At 49.5% G+C, this 22147-nt stretch overlaps 1 protein-coding gene across 6 annotated transcripts in view; it reads right to left on the reverse strand.

Annotated features, from left to right (window-relative positions):
- STAG2 (STAG2 cohesin complex component) overlaps positions 1-22147 on the reverse strand; it is a 2060662-nt gene that overhangs the window by 122155 nt on the left and 1916360 nt on the right. The gene's annotated exons all lie outside the window — the stretch shown is intronic.

The raw sequence follows: 22147 nt of genomic DNA on the forward strand, positions 1-22147 counted from the left end.
GCTTCCTCTTTTGACAATATCTAAGTACTCCTGGCAATCTCGAATCGTGAACTGTACTAACCGTGTGATCCTCGGCACAAGAACCCTGTTCCACTTGACACTGGCGCAGGCCTATTGACTTTTATTCACTTGTAGGAAAGTGTCCTCTGATTCTATCTGCCTTGACAAAAGTATTGCCTATGATTTGTATCCCCAACTCTCTTGTGTTGATTCATGTGCTGTGTGTGTTTTAACTCCGGTAACATTTCTTCCCCCGGGTATGCGCATCTTTAGTAAGACCGAACTGTCATTGCTGTCAAAAAGTGATCGCATCTGTACTCCCGATAATGTCGTCGTTTCACAACACCGATCTGTCAAATCCAAAGGTACTTACCTTGAATTGTGCTGCACAAAGTGAATTGGCTGTGTGTAGTGTATTTTTTACGTGTGGATTTAAATTAATAGAAGTTAAGTGTTTTGTTAACAGATGGTCGAGAAATAAATGTACTTTTACTTTTTAACCAAAAACCTTGAGTCAGTGTTTGCTTGAGTCAAAGTAATTGTAGTGCTTTGTGTAATCTCTACTACTGCGCATTTGCTCTTTAGATAAGTCTGGCTGCTCCGCTATTGCTACCACTTTAACAGTGTAGTACAGGCTTGTACCAAAGGTGAACTTGTATTACCACTTTTAGTCTTAATTGTATGTAGTGGTCCCTAAGGGCACTGCACAGGATTCTGCCTAACAGGTACCATATCAGTCTCGGCCACGCTGGTGTGACGAGGATCATCCGGCACCGGGACCGTCTCAGTTGATTGACTAGTTGAAGAAGCAATGGCAACGAAGGGAACGCATACAGGAACAGGCCGTCCCAGCGGAAAGAGAATGCGTCTCCCATGCTCCCCGGCTGGGGAAACCTGCTGGTGAATCTCCGGCACTTGGTGTTCGTCACCGTCGCAAATAGATCGATCTGGGGATTGCCCCATCTGCGGAACAGGTGATCCACTTGGTCCTGCCGAAGTTCCCACTTGTGGCACTAGTGCAGCTCTCTGCTGTGAGAGTCGGCTACGGTGTTCTTCACTCCTGCCAGATGAAACGGAATGAGGAACAACTCTTAGGCTACAGCCCAGTGCCAAACGTCCTGCGCCTCTTTAAAGAGCGCCGTGGATCTGGTTCCCCCTGCTTCCGGATGTAGACCATTGTGGTGGTGTTGTCCGTGAAGACCCGTACCACCTTGCCCTTGAGGGACGGAAGAAAGGACTTGAGGGCCCAAAACACTGCCCTTAGCTCCAACACAATGTGCAACGTCTTCTCCACCGGTAGCCACAGGCCTCTTGCATGAAGACTTCTGGTGTGCTCTTCCCATACTTCCAGGGAGGTGTTCGTCATGACAGTCTCCTGATGAGGTGGGGTCTGGAAATCCACGCCTGCGGACAGATGTGCGTGCACTCCCCACCACCGTATCAATCGATGGAAACTCGGTGAGCGTGATCTTGTCCTCGAAGCTTCCCGACACTAGTATCCAATGGGCTGGGGGATATATTGACCCACTCAACGCATTGCCCCACATCACTGAGCTGCATTTGCGCAAGAAACCGCAACCTGGCTGCGCTGGCTCCTGTGCACACCAGGACCTCAAAACTGCGTTTTGGCAGCAACAGAAAAATGGCTGCACCATCTTGCCTCACACACTTCAGGCAAAATGGAACAAGGGGACACACTGAAAAAGTATACCAGTGTGTTCTGAGACATACATGTGGAATCAAGGGAACCAGCAGCACTGCACTGCTGCAAAAGCCAAAAATTCCCCTTTAGAATGAAACATTTTTCACCCTTTCAAAATGCTGCTTTGGTGCCAATTCCACCTGTCATTCTGAAACCACTGAGTAAAAAGGCCCAGTCAAACCAACTCTCGGAGAAATCAAAAGCAACTTCATTTTTCCCTTGCACAGGAATACACATTTATTTCTTGACAAACTGTATCCAGGCGCAGCAGTTCAAAGAGACTTTTTGCTCTCTGAGCCAGGTCAAGGATAAATGTATCTATACTTTAGATAAGAGTCCTGCTGCAAGGAAAATGACTACAGCTGCCAAGACAATGGCAATCTGAGGAGCTACAAATCTGTTACGCTCACCTGGTCTCTGCAGGGATGTTGGGGCAGGGTCGGGCCCTCCCAGGAGTTGACTCCCTTGGATCGCTTCTCTCCCCCAGCTGCAGCGGTATCGAGGGCCCGGGGTGCTGATGCTGTTCCTGAGAGAAGATGAGAGGCGTTGAGAATAACGTGGTGATGCAGCGATTCCCCTCGACCCTTTTGTGCCAAAAGGTAGTGCGCAAGAGTTTGTCCATGCAAGCTCACCTGTATTGATGTAAGGATGGGCTCCCCGTCCTGCTTTCCTTCAACAGGGGCGCTGTGGATGGACCTAATTGCGTCACTGGTCCTGAGTGTGGAGGCCCAGACCAGCTGTGACCATTCCGTCTTGAAGGTAGGTTTATTGCTATGATTATTGTCCGTATCCTCTGTGATAATTTTCCCCAATGATTATTGTCCGTATCCTTTGTGATAATTTTCCCCAATGATTATTGTCTGTAACCATATATTGTCCTTTCTCTCCCTAGGTATGAAGATGGCCCACGAGCACGTGAGGATGAAAAAGTGTGTCCCGGAGAACCTACTGGTGGTAAGTAGACTGTTCCAGAAACTGCGCCAAGTTTGTGAGTTGCGCTGCTTAACATGTTATAGTCTATGCGATTACTCACCTAGTGTTTTCTTGTTCACTTTGCAGGTGCAGCTGGTCAGTGTTAGCTGATGAACGGTTTCCGAGAATCCTGCAGGCTGCCGGAGATGAAGATCCGTGGGGATGCTGCACCGGAAGATGGCCCCGTGTCGATGGGAGTTCGGGACAGGTAAAGATGCTAGGCGGCACCCGCGGATGACTCGAGAAGACTGGTTAGTTGGGTGCGGCTGCTGCAGTCTCGGAAGCGGTAGCCGTGCTTCTTCAAGCGATGGCGAGGCTGACTCAGGTAAGATGCGCACGGAGACTCAAGAGTCGGAAGCAGGTAACAGGAGTTCCAGCGATGGCGTAGTCTCAAGGCAGGATGCCCGTGGCGGCTGCAGATGGAAGCGCTTCTAGCGATGGCGTGGCTGATTCCAGATAAGATGCTGGAAGGTTCCCGAAGACTGAAGATGCACGTGCTGAACCAGATATGAGTCTTCAGGACGGCGGTAAGCATTACGCTGCTCTAGCAGACTAACACGAAGCACCAGCATGCGGCTGGCTTATATAGCCTGGCTCCAGCCACTCCCCTTAGGCCCCGTCTTGTGGCCCCACCTTCCCACTCCTTCTGCACGTGCCTTCCCTGTATTGGTAGGGCCCTGCCCGGCCTAGATGCACGTTCTCTCTGTATTCTGTGTGCTGAGCACACTTTGTAATGAGCTTGGTGCCAAAGGCGGCAAGACTGGGTCCATTGGGACCCTGCAGGTGGTGAAGCAATTGGCCCTTGACCAGTGGCCAAGACAGCACCGAATTAAAGAAAGAATGCTAGCAGTTTTTAACACATGTGGAAAAATGGGCTGTGTTGACTGAAGAGAAAAAAATTGCCTGTTTAAAACTCAATTGTTAATGAAAGCCTGTTTACTTAGCAATATAAAGGAATGTTAGTGGTGACAATACAAACATAGGCCATCTTCTGTCACAGGTTTGTTGAATTCCAGACTCAAAGTAAAACATGAAACAGTTTAAAACACATGGGCTGGAGTTGCAAAATCTCAGAAAAACCTGTGATTCCTGTTGCCAGCCATGTAACTTCCCAAAGGAAGGGAGATGCACCCTAAATCGAGGACAAGTGGGTACGAAGTGCCAGCTTGAAAAACTTTGTATGGGACAGGACAATGAGAGTTCACGAGCTCGTCAGACATTCGTCTGTGCTCCAGGCTGGGACAATAGCAGTCCTGGACACTCACCTGTCAAGTGTGAAGGGACAATAAAACCTTCAATTAAGACTGGAAACCCCCTTGCCTGGAAGGAAATGACAACTGCTTGCAGTTGAAGGAAGAAAAAAAACAGGATCAAGTAACAAAGGGACTCTTATTTCTGTAGCAAGAATTAGCAGAAATGTAAAAGTTTGCAGTGTTCAATCTAATTTTGTGGGCCATCTTTTAAAACTTGGTAAAACTCATTGCTGCATGGGGAACAAAGGTTACAAAATATGACAGATTGCCAGGAAAGTATTAATGTGGCAAACATAAGATTTTGTACATACATCCCTGGGGACAATTCGCATGTGTGTATAAAATTGTGGGATTTTAGGCCAAATCTTTAATGTGTAAAATTACCAAAATGTGTCAGAAAGGCAAAACAAGGTCACACAGACTGGAGGTTTGGACTAATCTGTGCTGCACATCATATGTAACCTGTGTGTATAATTTGCCAAGAGATTGCAAGTAAAGAAATGTAGGTTTTTGGCAAAATCGGATTTTAAGTAAAGTAAATGTGGGAGTGTTGGGACATTGGAAACTTCACCTCATAAACCTGACATCATCCCCTTGGAAATCCAACCAGCTGAGAGCAAGGCAGAGATTACTACCCTTTCCCAATCCTATTGTTAGGGGCGTGTGTAGTAAAGCCTACCCCTGTCATAGACTCTGATGATGTCACCTGGCATTATAAATAAGAGCCCCTGACAACACACAAGGACACACGGATTCCTCACAGATTCCAGATTCCCTGCCCGGCGTCCTGTCCTGTTCCTGTCTTCATCCTACATTTATTCATCTAGAATCCAGATCCCAGCAACACGGCCAAACCTTGGTGATCTTGCTTCAGCTAGGCCTTAATTCTAAATTAATCCCAATAACCAAGGGAAACGCTGTGGTACTTTAGGAAGCATCCTGAATTAACCTGGCTTGCCACTCACTGCATGCTGCTGTCCATCCTGCTCTCCTGATGCCCTATCTTATCCAGTGGTCAGAATTGCCCGTCCTGAAGAACTATCCTTTGGTATCCAGTCCCAGCTCAGATGACCCTGTCCAGCTGTCCTGTGTTAGACCAGATCCGAGTGCTGACTGTCCAAAATTCTAACTAAAGTTGACAGAGTATAAATAGGAACCATAGTATACCTTGCCTTGCTTTGTTCCATCCCAATCTGCAAGTCCTCCTATCCTTATCCTGATCATTGTAATATTGTCAAAATCATTCTTGAAAACCTGTCTTTGATGCCTTTTGCTAGCGCCAACATCTTTAATAATTTTGTCTTGTAAAATCCTGAGCTATTAATCCTGTTTGGAGTGATCGGACTGGGCTCGCCAGGGCGGGTGCGGAGGTGCTAGGGTTGAACTCGCAAGTCAACCCCGGGCCCCCCCCCCCCCAACCCAAGAACCGCATCCCGATTCACATATTTCACCCGTTTTTATTAAAAACCTTTCTGGTAAATTTAGGCGGGATTTGCAAAAGTATGTTAATTTCCAATGTGTCATTTTTATTACAAACCGTTTTAAATCTTCCATTTAATTTCAAATTGTATGCGTTTGCTCAATCCATTGCTTGTGATTGCTACCATCTTTCCAGCGTTGCTCCAGTAAAGAATTGCATTTATGTCAAGATTTTTTTACACACATTCATTCATTTATTCATCCATTTCCGACTGTCATTTTAGCATTGCCAGGGTTTGAATTCTGTTTTTTTCTCTTGTTTGGGGAGGGAAGGTCGGATTTAAATTCTATTTGTCTGTCATTCCCGATTACCTGCTGATTCCATTTATCCACTTAGAAGTGATTATTTGTGGGTTTAGGGAACATTGCAGGGGGAAATTCTAACTCAAGTGCTATCTTACCTAAAATCAAAAAGTGCTCCGATTCCCTGGTGTTTTGTAGTTGTGTCAATAGAAGGTTAAACTAAGTGCATTGCTTACATTCATATTGTTCTCATCATCCCATTGGTAACTGCTGCCCCATATAAAAAATAAAATGTATGATTTCTTTTAATTTTCAAATAAATATTATATTTTATCAACTAGCCTGGTTCATGGTCCATTGTGACCCGGGGTATTTGAAAGGGGGGTGCGATATGAGTGGTGCATCATCTGAATATAGAATCTAATCTAACATGAGCATTTCAATTGCACGCTGCATACTGGGCTGAGACTAAGGTGTGCTTCGCAGGATTGAAATCCCTAACAAATTGTCGAGGAACTCCTGCAGCGGACGCATCCGTAGTCTGCACAGCCGAATGAGGTATATGCATTACGGCATCATGCCGAGGAGGGACTTTATGGACCTCACCCTTTCAACCTTCAGGGCCAACAGCCGTTGTACCTACCCCAAGTTGGTCGCTATCCTCTCCTCCGACAGACGCCAGGCACGACACTGTGTTGAGTCCGGATCCCAGAAACTGCACGTCCTGCGATGGAATCAAGCAAGACTTTGCATAGTTCACCAAGAACCCCAGATCTCTCAGGAGTTGGATGGTCCTCGCGGTGTGTTCGACAGCTATGTCCTTTGAGCTTGCCCGGATGGGCCAGTCATCCAGGTAAAGCTACACGTGGATCCCTCGTAGGAGCAGCTACGCTGCCACTGGCACCAGGCACTTGGTGAACACTCTTGGCGCCGACTTCAGTCCGAAGGGGAGGGCCTTGAAGGAACAAGTTACTTACCTGTAACTGTTGTTCTCCAGCATGGGTCTGGCATGGATTCACATGCTCATGAATATTCCCCGTCAGGCCGGGAATCCTCGGTATAGAAAAAAATCAATATCAGTTTCGTTTCTGATCTGTCTTTCTCAGTAGTAACCAATCACTGGTCTCTGGGTCATACTGCCCCCAGCCAATGACTGCCCTCTCCCTAAGCCACTCCCATGGCAGCCATCCTCAGATTTGGTAGCACGTGAAGTGGCAGTATGACCAAGTGAAGAGCTGCAGAGGGGTAGGCGGGAGGGTTCGCATGTGAATCCATGCCAGACCCATGCTGGAGAAACACAGTTACAGGTAAGTAACTTCTTCCTTCTCCAGCATGGGGTCTGGCATGGATTCACATGCTCATGAATATAAGAATACATATCAGTATACACATGCACAACCACGGGAGGTGGCACAAGGCTCAATATCAAGCAATACAACATCTCAACATTAAGCAACTCTTACCTCCTCACCAGGCTCACCTTAGGCGAACAGGTTGCTCAGCAGTGCCTGGCCGACTCTGGACTCCTCCCTGGAATCCCGGTCGACGCAGTAGAATCTCGTGAAGGTGTGCGTTGACCTCCACGTAGCAGCCCTGCAGATGTCGAGCAGGGGCACACCAGACAGGAACGCTGTAGTAGCAGCGATCGCTCTGATCGAATGGGCTCTCGGACGGCTGGGCAGCGGTCGGTTCGCCAACCGGTCACAGTGCATGATGCAGCCGGAGAGCCATCTGGAAATGGAAGTCTTCGAGAGAGCCTTCCCTTGATTCACAGGTCCAAAGTTCACAAACAGCTGTGATGTCTTCCGGAAACTCTTTGTGCGATCCACGTAGAACTTCAGCGCTCTAGCCACATCTAGCGAGTGCAGAGTCCTCTCAGCCGGCGACGAAGGCGACGGGAAGAAAACTGGCAACACCGAGGGCTCGTTGAGGTGGAAGTCCGACGGCACCTTGGGCATGAAGGAGGGGTGCGTCCTCAGTACCTCCCTCGTGTCGTGAAACGTCAAGTATGGAGGCTTGCAAGACAGGGCCTGGATCTCTCCCACTCGTCGTGCAGAGGTGATGGCCACGAGGAATGCTGTCTTCCACGACAGAAACTTCAATGGCACTGAATGCATAGGCTCGAATGGGGCCCCCCCATGAGCCTAGTTAGTACCACGTTGAGCTCCCACGCCGGGGCAGGGGCCTTCACCGGCGGGAATGATCGGAACAGTCCTTTCATAAATTCCTTCACCAGACGATGAGACCACAAGGACGCCCGTCCTGTAGTTCTGGTGTAACGTGAGACGGCAGCCAGATGTACCTTGATGGAGGCGTGAGATAGGCCAGCCTTGGCCAAAGACAGTAGGTACGGCAATACTTGAGGGGCCGTAATCCGCAGAGGGTTAATCTTCTGTGCTCGGCACCAGACAGAGAACCTCTTCCATTTGTGTCCGTAGCACTTGAGAGTTGAGGATGCCCTGGCCTTTGCAAGAACCTCTGCAGTCGGCCGGGATATTGTATCCTCCAAACTCTAGTGCTGCAGGAGCCAGGCCTGCAAGTTCAGCGACTCTGGTTCGTGATGAAGAATGGCGCCTCCTTCTCTGGAGAGAAGATCCGCGTCCGTCGGTAGCTTGACTGGTGTGGACGCTGACAAGTCCAGAAGGTCCGGGAACCAGATCTGCCTCGGCCACGCAGGTGCGATGAGGATTATCCTGCACTGGGACCTCTTGAGCTGGTTGACGAGCCGGAGTAGCAACGGCGGGAATGCATAAAGGAACAGGCCGTCCCAGGGGAACGAGAAAGCATCGCCCATGCTCCTCGGTTGGGGAAACCTGCTGGCGAACCTCCGGCACTTGGAGTTCGCCGCCGTCGCGAAGAGATCGATCTGGGGTTCGCCCCATCGTCGGAAGAGTCGGTCCACTTGATCCTGGCGCAGCTCCCACTCGTGGCACGAGCGCAGCTCCCTACTGAGTTAGTCGGCGATGGTGTTTTTTTTATCCCTGCCAGATGAAAGGGTACCAGAAACATCCCTTGTGCGATGGCCCAATGCCACAGATCCTGGGCTTCCTTGGACAGGGCAGGGGATCTGGTTCCGCCCTGCTTCCGAATGTAAAACATCGTGGTGGTGTTGTCGGTGAAGATCCTCACCACCTTGCCCTTGAGGGACGGAAGGAAGGACCTGAGGGACCAGAACACTGCGCGGAGCTCCAAGATGTTGATGTGGAGAGTCTTCTCCTCCGAGCACCAAAGGTCCCTCGCGTGGAGGCCCCCGGTGTGCGCTCCCCAACCTTCCAGGGAGGCATCCGTTGTCACCGTCACCTGGTGGGCCGGGGCTAGGAAGCCTGTTCCCGCTGTCAGATGAGCGCGGACACCCCACCATCGTATCGCCTGACGGAACGTTTCGTCGAGCAAGATCCTGTCCTCTAAGCTGCCCATCTGGATCCAGTGGGCGTCGAGGAATTCTTGCAAGGGCCGCATCCAAAGTCTACAATGAGGCACCAGATAAATGCAGGAGGACATCATTCCGAGGAGGGACTTGATAGACCTCACTTTGGCCACGTCCGTGGCCAGTAGACGTTGCACCTTTCCTAGAATGGTCCTTATCCTTTCCTCCGACGGTGAGGCCCACCGCGCCACTGTGTCGAGCTGTGCTCCCAGAAACAGGGCGGCTGGCGACAGGACCAGGTGGGATTTTGGAAAGTTTATGGAGAACCCCAGGGTCCATGAGCAGCTGGACGGACTTCGCAGTGTGTTCCACGGCGAGCTCCCTTGTCCTTGCCCGTATGAGCCAGTCATCCAGGTAGGGGTAGACGTGGATCCCCTGCAGGCGCAGCCACGCCGCCACCGGTGCTAGGCACTTGGTGAACACCCTGGGCGCCGATTTTAATCCGAACGGGAGGGCCTTGAACTGGTAGTGCCGCCGTTTGACCACGAACCTGAGGAACTTTCGGTGCCTCTTTAGAATAGGGATGTGGAAGTAAGCATCCTCCAAATCCAACGACGATAGGAAAACGCCCTCCTCCAGCTGTCCCAGCACGTGCTGGAGGGTGACCATCCGGAACTTCTGTGCCTTGATGTATTTGTTTAGTCGTCGCAGGTCCAGGATGGGACGCCATCCTCCTGTCATCTTCCTCACGAGGAAGTATCTTGAGTAAACTCCGGAACCCCGAAGCCTCTTCGGGACGAGCTCGATGGCACCTTTCCTGAGCATCGCCCGTACTTCCAACAGCAGTTGAGGGACTTGATTTTCCTTCCTGGCCACGGGAGGAATGCGGGGGCACCTCTTCTGGAACTCGAGGGCGTGCCCCAGGGCCAGGGCGTCCAGCACCCAACGGTCAGTGGAGATGGACTCCCACACACCGACGAACTTCGTCAGCCGGCCTCCCACCTGGGTGCTTCGGCGGGGGCCCGACCCGACAGACTGTTCAACCCTGCTTGGAGGCCGCTTTGCCTCCTTGACCACCTTGGCGACGACGGCGGGATCCACCTGACTTGCCGCGTGCCATGTAGGCCTCCTGCAACAAAGACCTTGCCGCTTGATGGTAAGTAGAGGAGCTGCTGCCGGCTCCCTTGGAGGCACCCTGTTTGCCTCCGGAGCTCCGAAAGAACGGCCGTCGCTGTTGGAGCACCCCCAGTGCACGGGCCGTCTCCATGTCCGTCTTGATCGCCTGAAGGGATTCATCAACCGCCTTGCCAAAAAGGTTGTTCCCATCGAAGGGCATGTCCAAAACCTTGGTCTGAACGTCCTGGCGGAAATCCGTCTCCCTGAGCCATCCCCATCGTCTCAGGCAAACGCCGTTGCCCAACTGACGGAAACCGGTGTCGGTGATGTCCGTAGCCACCGTAATGGCGTGGTCCGAGGCAATCTCATTTCCAGGGCCTCAGCCCTCTTGGCATCCGGAAGGAAGTCCAACTGAGGGGCGATCTTAAACCACAACTCCCTGCCGTAGCGGGCTACGATGGCCAGGGCGTTGGCCGCCTTGATGGTCGTCGCTGCAGATGAGATGACCCGTCGTCCCATCGCATCCAGTTTCCTACCCTCGCCGTCCGGAGGGGAGGTTGAAGTCGAGGCCGATGCCCCCCCCCCCGCTTTCTTCTTGGCCGCCGCCGAGACGACCGAGTCCGGGGTAGGTTGCGCTCTGAGGCACAAGGGGGCAGCGTCGGGGACCCGGTACTTCTTCTCGTGCCGGTCCCTCTTCGCAGGAGCCGTGGCAGGGTTCTTGAGGAGGGCAAGCTCCTCATCCCAGATGTCATCAAGAAGCGGTACGGCGAGGACCGTCTTCCTTTTAGCCTTGCGCCGCTGGTAAAGGAACCCCTCCTTTTCCTCGGGGCAGAGCTGGAAGAGCTCGGATGCCCTGGAGATCATTGCATGAAAGGATCCAATCTCGTTGGACGGGGACGCCCGGGCAGGGGGCGACACGTCCCGTCATCGCCTCCGTCGTCATCCGTACCCGTCGTAGTCGTGTCCATGCCTGTATCATCCCCGTGGGTAGTGGACCGGGGGGAAGGCAGAGAAGGCCGCAGAGGCGGCCTAGGATGCGCTGTCCTCTTCTTAGGCGGTGGGCTCCCCGAAGGTCCTGGCTCCGGATCCTCCGTCGGGTCTGGCTCAGGCTCCTCCGTCGGGGGAAGGGGCAACCTAGTCCTTACCTCCGAGCATAAGGACTGGATGGCTGACAAAATGGCCACTGAGGTGTCCTGCGGCGCTGCAAACAACGGGCGCGAGGGCTCTTGAGCCTTGTCTGCGTCATCGTTGCCCTCGTCGGGATCCCTCCCGATGGGCTGTGTCTCCTCCACGACCTGGATGAGCTCCTCTTCAGAGGTCATGTCCGTATCCACAACGGCCACCACCCCCTCCCCCCCTTTTTCCAACGAGGACATTGTGGGGGTCTTCTCGATGGGCCTGAAAGAAGACTCCCTCTTGCGGCGGCAGGGAGACTCTGGTACCCGAGGACGCCTCCACTGGTGTAGCCTCCACAGGCTGAGCCAGGGCCGCGGCGACATCCTCAATGGAGGTCCTAGCAGGGTGAATCACGGCCAACGTCACCTTCTGTACGCCCGGGGCCTTCACCTTCGGGGGAGGGTCCGAGCATCGCTCCCCCTCTGCCGGAGTCTTCGAGATCGGCCGGGGCCTCTCCAGAAGCTTCGCCGGGTTCTCGGACTTCCTCTTACCCGAGCCAGAGCGTTGGCTCATGGTCGATGGCGCCGGGGAGGGTGCGCCCTGCCTGGCTGCCAAGGAGCCAGACCGTTCGGCGCTCCCGGTGCCCGCGGACTCGCGGTGCTTATCCTTTTGTTGGGTCGCCGGAGCACCCTCACAGGACTTAGAAGACCGCTCGGACGACTTCTTCTCGCCTGGCGGGCTCTTACCTTCCAGCCAGTTGGCGAGACGGAGGTGGCGATCCTTCATGGTCCGCTCCGACATGTTTCCACAAAACGCGCAGTCCTTTTCCTTGTGCGTCTTGTCCTCATGGAGACAGTAGAGGCATAACGAATGCTCGTCCTCCTTGAAAACGTTCTGAAGCTGGCATCCAGGGCAGATCCTGAATAGCTTCCCGGGCGTCGAGCTCCCTTTCTCCTGGGCCATGTCCGGGGTAGGCCTTGGAACTTCTGGAATCCTCCAAAAGCGTAACTCGACAAAATCTTCACCCTTGAGGGGCGTAGAAAGCTCCGAAATGGATCCCTGTTGATCGGAAGTAGAAACGGTGGAGCTTGAGGCTCTTTTAACCGAAAAAATGAGAAAATCTCCTGAAAAAAGCATGAAAACGCAGCAAAAGCTCAAGAGCTAAGCACGAGGACTCCCAACACTTGAACGTGCGGTAAAAATCTGAGGATGGCTGCCAGGGGAGGGGCTTAGGGAGAGGGCAGTCATTGGCTGGGGGCAGTATGACCCAGAGACCAGTGATTGGTTACTACTGAGAGACAGATCAGAGACGAAACTGATTTTTTCCTATACCGAGGATTCCCGGCCTGACGAAGGGGAATATTCATGAGCATGTGAATCCATGCCAGACCCCATGCTGGAGAACTGGTAGTTTTGTCCTTGAACCAGGAAGCAGGCTTGCCATTTCGGCCTGTGCCAGGCTTTTAGGCAATGCGCGGGCGGATCGGAAAGCTGAGTCCGAAGGTGCAGGATGGTGCTTCCTTGCCCGATCCCTGTCCACTGGGGCAACAAAGGAAGGTTTCTCCCACACTTCGAACACTGGGGCCTCCACCGCTATGTTGAAGGCCAGCAGCGTCTCTCTCTTTGTGACATTCTGGATGATGCCCCAGAGTTCGTATTGCACACTGTAGCAGAATGGCACAGAGAGCGCCAGGACATCAGCCACCATTGCCATTAGGCGTTGAAATGCAGCCTGAAGGGGACCTGGTGTTGGCAGAATATCAAACTCCAAAGACAGCTGCCAGGTACAGCGTGATGCCACTCTTGTAGAACTCCTCGGGGAAGTCCCTCTATTCCCTAGAAGAGCTGCACCTGTCATGAGGAGCCGCCTGAAGCCCAAAGCCAAGTGCAACTCCTGGTACGACTCAGACCTCGTCCCTTAAACGCAAGTGCAGGATGGCTGAGAGGAAATGGCGTGCTTCATGTACATCCTCCGACAAACCGGCCTGCCGCCTGCTCCAAAAGCAATACCGGTTCTCTGTCCGCACCAAGAAGAGATCCCACATCCAAGCCTGTGTCTCCGCAGCATCTAACAACTCGGCCGCACTTTTTAAAATCTGCAAGGAGCTGGCCAATCCTTCTGCAGTCTCTACCTCTCCTGTCCCCTCCCAGGCCCTCTGCACAGCCCTGGCTTCTCACTTCATCTCTAAAACTCAGGACATCCTGTCCTCTCTCTCCCTCTACTCCCTACTCTTCCCCTGCCCCTTCTGCAGTTACCTCTCCTCCCTCCTTCTCTGCCTTTCCCCTGCTCTCCCCAGACAAGGTTTCTAGACAAGTCAGATCTATGAAAGTCTCGTCAAAACAGGTTCACCCCTGTTCCTCCAAAACCATCAAGGACCACATGGACTCCCTGGCTGACTTCTGCAACCACTCCTTCACCACCAGAGTGTTCCCTTCACCTCTGAAGCACTCTTGTGCACCCTCTGTTTAAAAAAAACCTCTGCCGACCCATCTTGCCTGGCTACCTATCGCCCAATCTCCATCACTCCTTTCCTGGGCAAACTCTTGGAAAGGATGGCCATCTCCCAGCTCAATCTTCACACTGAATCTGTTGGTTGTTTCCATGATCATCAGTCTGGCTGTAGAGCTGCCAGAAGCATGGAAACTGCTCTCCTGAACATCTATGAAGACCTGCTCTCCAACCTTGATTCCAACACCCCCCCCCCCCCCATGTCCTCATCTTACTTTAACTCTCATCTGCCTTTGACACGGTAAACCATGCCATCCTGCTCAACCGTCATTGTGATAACCTGGGAATCACCTGTCAGGCCCTGGCGTGGCTGACCTCTTTCCTTTCTGACCGACCCTTGCAGGTCCAAATTGGGCCCTTCCTCTCCTCCATCTCTACCTTTGGTGTTCCCCAGGGGTCTAACCTCTCTCCTTGACTATTCAACCAATCCCTGGCACTTCTTGCTCACCGCATTGCTGCGATCTGCCCCAACTTCCAGTGCTATGCGGATGACATCCAGCTCATTTTCAGGCTACCCTCAGCCACCACTCTCATCTCTGTCTGTCTGTCTGTCTGCTATCCAGGAGTGGTGTGCCGCCAATGATCTCTGCCTTAATGCCAGTAAGACTGAGATTCTCCTCATCGGCACACCCGCTCCATCCTTTCCTGTCATACTCTGGTCGGCCTCTCTTGGCCCTCTTCCTACTCCCACCTGTGAGGCTAAAAACCTCGGGTCATCTTCGACTCTACGCTCACACTACCAGCTGCAACTCCTCAGAGGTAGTCTTCCATTCCTCTCCTTCCCCCAGAAGCTCACTATCTCCAGAGCTCAGGTTCTCTCTAGGCTGGACTACTGCAACAGCCTCCTTCTACATCTGCCTGCTTCCACTCTCCGCAACTCATCCAGAACAGGACTGCAAGACTTGTCCATGGCCTCAAGCCCAGGGATCGTATCTCTCCAGGACTGACATCTCTACAACTCAGTTCCATTTTAAACTCATGGAACTGTTGCGGTTTCCATAAGTTCTTTGGCTGGTTCTCCACGTTACTTCTCGAGGAGCACCCTGCCTTTCTTTTATTGCAAGAAACCATGGCAGTGAAAGACATACTAATAGATGGTTATACCGCATTCTCCCAACGTGCTGAAAGGGGCATGACAGGATGTCCTAGTGGTGGCTTGGCAATCCTTGTCAAAAACAACCTCCGATTGAAAGCAGTCCTAATTCATTCTTCCCCTGAATTGTTAACAATTGAAGTTACATTTGTGCTCCATTGTTTTGGACACTTGGGATTGTATCCCTGTACTGGAACCCAAGAGCGTCGAAATTGGAGGTGTTAATGCAACAGCTAAATCTATTGCTTATGGAAGCATTCATTAAGACCCCAAACGTACAATTTATAATAGGTGGGGACTTTAACTCAACCTTACTTGTCTACAATGCACAACTTGCTGCTATTTAGATTCCCAAACATTAGACACTTTCACATGAGAGGGGACTGGTTTGGGTGAAATTCTTGGCTGCGTGAGATATACAAAAAATTCCCTTCAACCCTAACTCATCATTTGTAACCTGGGCTTGCTGGGTGCGTTCATCTTGCATAGATTAGATCGCTCTCTCTGGTAGGCTTGGTGGGAATACTAGCCCTTGTACCATCAGTCGATGCAACATGAGTGATCACTGCATATTAAAATGCTCCATTGACTTCTGCTGCCGCCTATACAAACCCCTCCCTGCATTGGTGTTACCAGAGATTGATAGATCTATGATATCAATAAGGTGCACTCTGCAGGCAACTGTCCTTTCTAGTAAGCCGTGATGTTCGATTTACTGATGAGTTCAACATGTCAGTGACAGAATGTATAGCCACTGACACGTGGAATGAACAGACGATCCACAATCATGTTATCCAGCTGGCATCATCAAAAAGGGCTTGGCACTCCTCTGGCAAGCATGGCTCCCTTTAATGCTGCTGTTGCAAGGATCAAAAGGCTAAAAAACATAGCAATCTGCGATCTGAAGAAAAAGGTGACCAATTACGCGGCAAACAAAATTGAGAATAAAGTAATCACACTAAAATTTAAAAATGATCTCCAAACTATCAACTTTAAATCCTACTTAAAAAATAAAATTAAAGAATAATAATAAAAGAAAAAGCAAAAACAAAACACGTGAAATTTGGGCCCTTTTGAGAGACCCATCAGGGAATTCACTGGGTGGGTTGCAATCGGCAGTTAGTGGCCAGCATTGGTCAGATTATTTCCAAAACAAATATTCTTGGCCGCGCAGGTTTGAAGGTATTCAGTGGCAAACTATCTGTACATTTGCCCTTGAATTGCCCATGGGGTGTGGAAGACATATTGGCAGTGGTGAAGAACTTGAAGTTTTCTAAGGCAGCAGGCCAGGACGGCCTCCTGCCCTGCGTCCTAAAGGACGATCCGAAATTCTGGGACGGATATCTGAAACAGCTCTTGAACCATGTCGTCTTTTACAAGATGTTCCCAGTTTCGTGGGCAACTGCAATAATTATTCCCCTTCATAAAACTGGCCCAATTGACAACCCAGTGAACTTTCGACCCATTGTCCTACTTGATGTGGCAGCAAAGGTTTCTGCATCCTTGATTCTCAAGGATTTGAACCAGGTACTTGCTTCTCAACAAATCCTCTCGCGCTTCCAAACACGGTTCAGGGAGGCAATGGGCACGCAGTTAGACGCCACAATTTTAGCACATCTGCTGAAATCTGGCCACCAATCAAAAAATGGACCCATTCTCATGGCATTAATTGATTTATCGAGCGCTTTTGATTGCGTCATCAGGGGGCTTTTGTGGCAAAAAATGCAAAGCTTTGAGATTCTGGCACATATCATTGCTATGATTGCAGCACTGCACTTCAACACAAACTACAGAGTGAGAATTGATCACACTGGGCTATTAACCGACCCGATTTCCACGTACATAAAGGTCTAACAAGAATGCAACTTGGCCGCTATATTATTTAACTTCTACCTTGCCGACATTGATAAACTCTGGTCAAACGGTGACATATTTCCAGTCAAGCTTGGCACTTTGCGAGTCAGTTGGCTCGCTTTTGCCAACAATGCGATATTGCTTGACTGCACCCCGTTTGGGTTACAAAAAAAAACCTCCATTATTTTGCAGACTTTTGCGACAAATGCAATCTTACTCCCAAAACCCAGCTAAATCAAATATATTGGTCCTCAAGAACAAGAGGAAAATTACATTCTATAAATGGGTCTTAGACACCATCCCACTACAGCGATCATTGGGAATTACATACTAAGGTTACAACTTGACCAACACGAATTCCATTATGAAATGGCAAACTGCGATCACTAATAAGATTCTGCCTTTGATTGCACAGATGAAGGTTATTGTACACAAGTTATGTAGGTTTTTATTATGACCCCTAATTGATTTCTCCCGGCTTAAACTGGAGTAAATGATTTTATACGGTCTAGAGCTATGTATACTATCGATAGGACCGACCTTAACTCCATTCAAGGAATGATTTGGAAGAAGGTTTTACATCTACTCAATAGTCTTCCAAATGCAATAATCATCCATGAACTTGGCTTGTCCTCGCTGGCATCAAGGCTAGTCTGGAGAAGATTGATTAACCTGGCAAAAATGCTACATCCTCCTCGGAATTCACCATATGAGGACTTAGCAGCAATGATCGCAAATGGTAAACCATTATTTTATGGTAACATGGTAACATTATTTTATAATCAACTGAAATTGTCTTTGAATGCAATTGCCATGCACCCGGGTGATTAGGTAACGTGTCCACAAATTGTGAAAAAAAATGTATTTTAATGGGATTGGTCTAGGAATTCTGACTTGATTGGCACCTACAGTTCGTATGTTGAATATGCAAATTTTAGACAGTCAAAAACCGCATTTTCCCTACATCATACAGGAACCATCTGATAAAGTCAAGGTAATGTTCATGCAATTCAGACTTAATCTGTTCGCAGCTAATGTACGGATGAAAAATTGGAAAAAATACCAGCCAAACTAACATTGGAGCCAAATGACAATAAGGACACCTTACATTCATCTGACATGCTTTGGCGCCAATGTATGTGGGTTTACAGAAACGCCTTGTTCGCTTTATTCCACTTTTTGAAAAATCATTGAAAATAATCTTTGTTAGGGAAAATTCTCATTTATGGCTAATTTACCTTACCTAGTGAGTGCCTCAGCAGCTTTGCTAGATTTCTGGGGCTTATTTTTTCCACCTGGTAAGAGTGTGAGCCTTTTTTTCCCACTCTTACAGTGTATTTTTTGTGTGTATTGTACTTTTTGTGCTCATGGGCTATGGAGTTTCACCAACTCCCTAGGCAGCATCTTTTTACTTGTGTCTCACACAGCACCTTTAGTGCAGTGACACAGGGATGTCTTTTAGACTTCCCTTGTGAACTCCATTTCTGGGGAGGACTACTGTCCCCCAGAAACATGTAAAGTCACCATTGGCTTTACTAGTCCTTTTAAAATACAGATCCAGTACAAGCCATCTTACTATGGAGTACTGGAGGGGAATATCTTTCCCTTGTCCTTCTGTAACTCAAGGGGCACTTTGTGTCCTCCTTCCTGACTCGACATGGCTGGTGGCAGCGGTAACTATCATTTTTTACACGGATTCCCATGTTAGTGTTCTGGCTGTGGTGACAGACGTGAACACAAAACCCGCTACCCCATATCGTTTTTATCGTGGGTCCTAGTGTGGTTTTTCGCCATTTCGTGTTTGAAAGGTCTTTCTTGTGGTTTGCTTTTCGTGCCAAACCAGGTTTGGTTTTCTTGTTCCCCGTCCTTTGGCGGGCTTCTGCAAAGAATCCCTCCTTTGGCGTCTGGGTGTCTAGGTGGGCTGAATGTGAGGGAGGGGTTTAGTAACCCCCTGCACATGGTCTCCTTGGAGACCCAAGTCGCACTTTGTGTCGATTGGCTGAGGTGGTTGCCCGGGCTGGACAACCCCCCTGCTGTGTGATTGACAGCCAGGCTGTGTGAATGGGGGATTTTGGCATAAAAGGCAGGACTCTTGGGCTGGAAGTCAGAGTTGCCACTGGAACTACAAGAACGGAAGAGAAGTGGAGAAGAAGACGGCTGCTGCAACTCCTGGATCCTGGTGAAGCCCTGCTGCAGTCCTGAGCCATCTACCCTTCAACGACACAAGATCCAGTCCGGAGTCTTCTTCCCTTGAGCCTGGTGGGATCAACCAGCTCACCTTCTACAGACAGAGAATCCACTTCTGGGTCAAAATTGCTGTAGTGGTCTGGATAGCCATCAGAAGAGCCCTCTCCTGTTTTTAAGGAGCACACCTTTTATTCATCGTTGCTTTGCTGCCCTCATCACTGGGTAGTGCAGATCGCTCCAGACGTCGTCCTTCTTGTCCCCACGACTGAAGCTTCAGGAACCTTGAGTCGGCAGGAACTACCAGGAACAACTGCTGCAGCAGCAGCTTTCTTCATCCAAATAAGGTACTGTGTCCATTTGGTCGTTCTCTCCGTCCGACTGTGAGGAATCGGGGTGAACCCTTTTGCTTTCCGAAGGCTTGTCCTTTCTTCCTTACGTCTTATAACTTTTGCTTCCCTTTGACAATATCCAGTACTCCTGGCAACGTTAATCTTGAACTATTCTAACTGTGTGATCCTCGACAACAGAGCCCCTGCTCCATTTGACACTGGCGCAGGCCTATTGACTTATCTGCCTCTTAGGAAACGTCCTCTGGTTCTATTGCCTTGACAAAAGTATTGCTTATGATTTTTATCCACTATTCCCTTGTTTTAATTCTATGTGCTAACTGTGTTTGACTTCGGGTGCATTTCTTCTCGTGGGTACGTTTTATTTTCGTAAGACCGAACTGTCATTACTGTCAAAAAGTGATCGCGTATTAACCCACAGTAAGGTCATTGTTTCGAAACATGGGTCTGTCAAAACTTGCCTTGAATTGACCTGCACAAGAGGAATTGGTTGTGTGTAGTATATTTAAAGTGTGGTTTTATGTAATAGAAGTGAAGTGTTTTGTGAACAGATGGTTTAAAAATAAATGTACTTATATTACTTTAACCAGAAACCTCGAGCCAGTGTTTGCCTGAGTCACAGAAATGGTAGTACTTTGTGTAATCCCTATTACTGCTCATTTGCTCTTGAGATAACTCTGGCTGCTCAGCCATCGCTACCACTTTACTGTGTGGTACGGGCTTGTACCAAAGGTGAAATTGTACTATCACTTGTAGTCTTAATTGTATGTAGTGTTCCCTAAGGGTACTGCATATGATTCTGCCTAACAATCTTGGCGTATGGGAAAGTTGTTAAAACCTAGACTTGTGTGAACAAGTAAATCAAAAGGATATCTTCTCAATAAATCTTAGTCCAATGGTTACTGCCAGTGACATCACCAGCGGTCCTTGGGTACATTGCTGGCCTCTGTCAGAAAGTAATCCGTCATAAAGGTAATGGTGTAGCTGAGTTAAATGATGTAAATATTGTATAGTACCAAATGAATACGGTTTGAGAATTGATGAATTTTCTAAATTTGCTTCAAGGTGTTGGATAAATTGTGCTTGAATATACCAATGGACCTGGTAACAGTTAGACCGTAGTTTTATCAATGTTAACATGAAAATAAGTCATTGGAACTGAAATGTTCACTTGTAAGGGTTTGTGGAAGTTCAACCCTTTTACTGATGCAATGTTATTTTCCCTATATGATTCAATTTGTTGTAAAGGTGCTCGCATCAAAAACAACAATAAAAAATAAAAATAACGAAGCCCCTGTGGAGAAGGACTTGCCTCCGGCTGAAGACTGCCCCTTTCGTCCGGTCCCTCACCCACGGAACTGATATGATGTTCTGTCATAAAACAGCATCAAATCTTCCTCCACTGGGGCATCCAGGTCTGTCGGATCACCTACCGTGTTGACATTATGTCCAGGTTCCCTCTAAACTTCTAATAAGTCCATTGCAATTAGACTTTGGGCCTCATTAGGACCCTGGCGGTCCCGTAATGAACAGTACCAGTATGGGACCGGCACCGTTCATTACAGGCTGCCCTATTACGAGGACTGCTGCAGGGCCTGCTAAGGAACGCCTGGTAAGGCATTCCTTAGCGGGTCCCGCAAGCAGTCCAGGATGCCAACAACGGGCCCGTTGTTCGCATCCTCCCCATTCCCATTGAGCCCTATGGGGGCTCAAATGGGAATGAAGGATGTACCGGGTCCCACGAAAGGGATTTAACGGGCCCTCCAAGGTCGGAATGGCCCGGTAAGTCCCCTTTTGCGGGGCCCCGACTTGTTACCATGTATGGAGGTAGCCATGCCACTTTAGCGGCATGGCTACCTCCATACTCGTAATGAGGCCCTTTGTCTTTGTCCAAAAGGTATTCTGGGGCCTGGGGCCTCAATACCGCCAACTCACTCTTCCTAAATATCTTCCTTCCTCGAGCTCTTCGCTCATCCACCTCCAACTCCCTCAGGGTCAGGCACTGAGTTAGTTGGAGGCGGTTGAGCGAAGAGCTCAAGAAGGAAGATACTTAGGAAGAGAATTGAAGGTATTGAGGCCCCTGGCCGCCCTGTGGATGATGCAGAGGGTTTTGAACCTATTCCTTGCCGCCACTGGGAGCCAGTGCAGAGATTTCAGTCCTGGAGAGATATGATCCCTGTACTTGAGGCCAGACATGACCATCCCAATTTAAGATCAGTGTCATTCCTGAATCAGCATTTCAGCATGCAAAAAGAGTCGGAGAAGTCCCACTGCTGGCGGCTTTGCAGATCTATACAGAGTCATGACAGAGGCAGATTAAACTGGTAGGTGGTGGGAAAGGAGCTCAAAACTGTGAATGGGGTTAGCAAGGACGTCATATGGTGTTGTGAACAAGTTAGCCTTGAGTGGCTACAGTATGGGTTGCTGTCTTTTGAAGACTTCAGAATGCAGCTTGCAGCTAGCGATCAAAGGATTTTTAATTTGCGTGAAAAGGGTATCCATTACAAAAAGTGAATTACATGCTTGTTGATGAAGGATACACACAATTGGTGGGGATGGTACTATTTAAAAGCATGGCCTAGGTCCTCTTGGCTGAACGTATGTTTTATGACAGATTGCACTGTAAAATAGTCTGAAGGGTAATGGTCTTCTCGATGTGTGGCACAAACTACTGCTATGAAATAATTGTGTAGTTTGCCCACATTACAGTGAATGCTTACTGACAAATCCTAACAGGCTGACATTAGTTAAGACAACTTGCACATTTAAGATTTGGGCCCTCTTCAAAATAACTCACCATCAGCCCACCTATGAGAAGCAGCATTTCTGAAGGGTAACCCCAAAAAGTTTAAGTCATGTATGCATGTAATATGTTAAACCATGATGTTGTGATTAATGACAGGCATTTT

Source organism: Ambystoma mexicanum, chromosome 5p (assembly GCF_040938575.1).
Source record: "Ambystoma mexicanum isolate Mex_15411 chromosome 5p, UKY_AmexF1_1, whole genome shotgun sequence".
Taxonomy (NCBI): Eukaryota; Metazoa; Chordata; class Amphibia; order Caudata; family Ambystomatidae; genus Ambystoma; species Ambystoma mexicanum.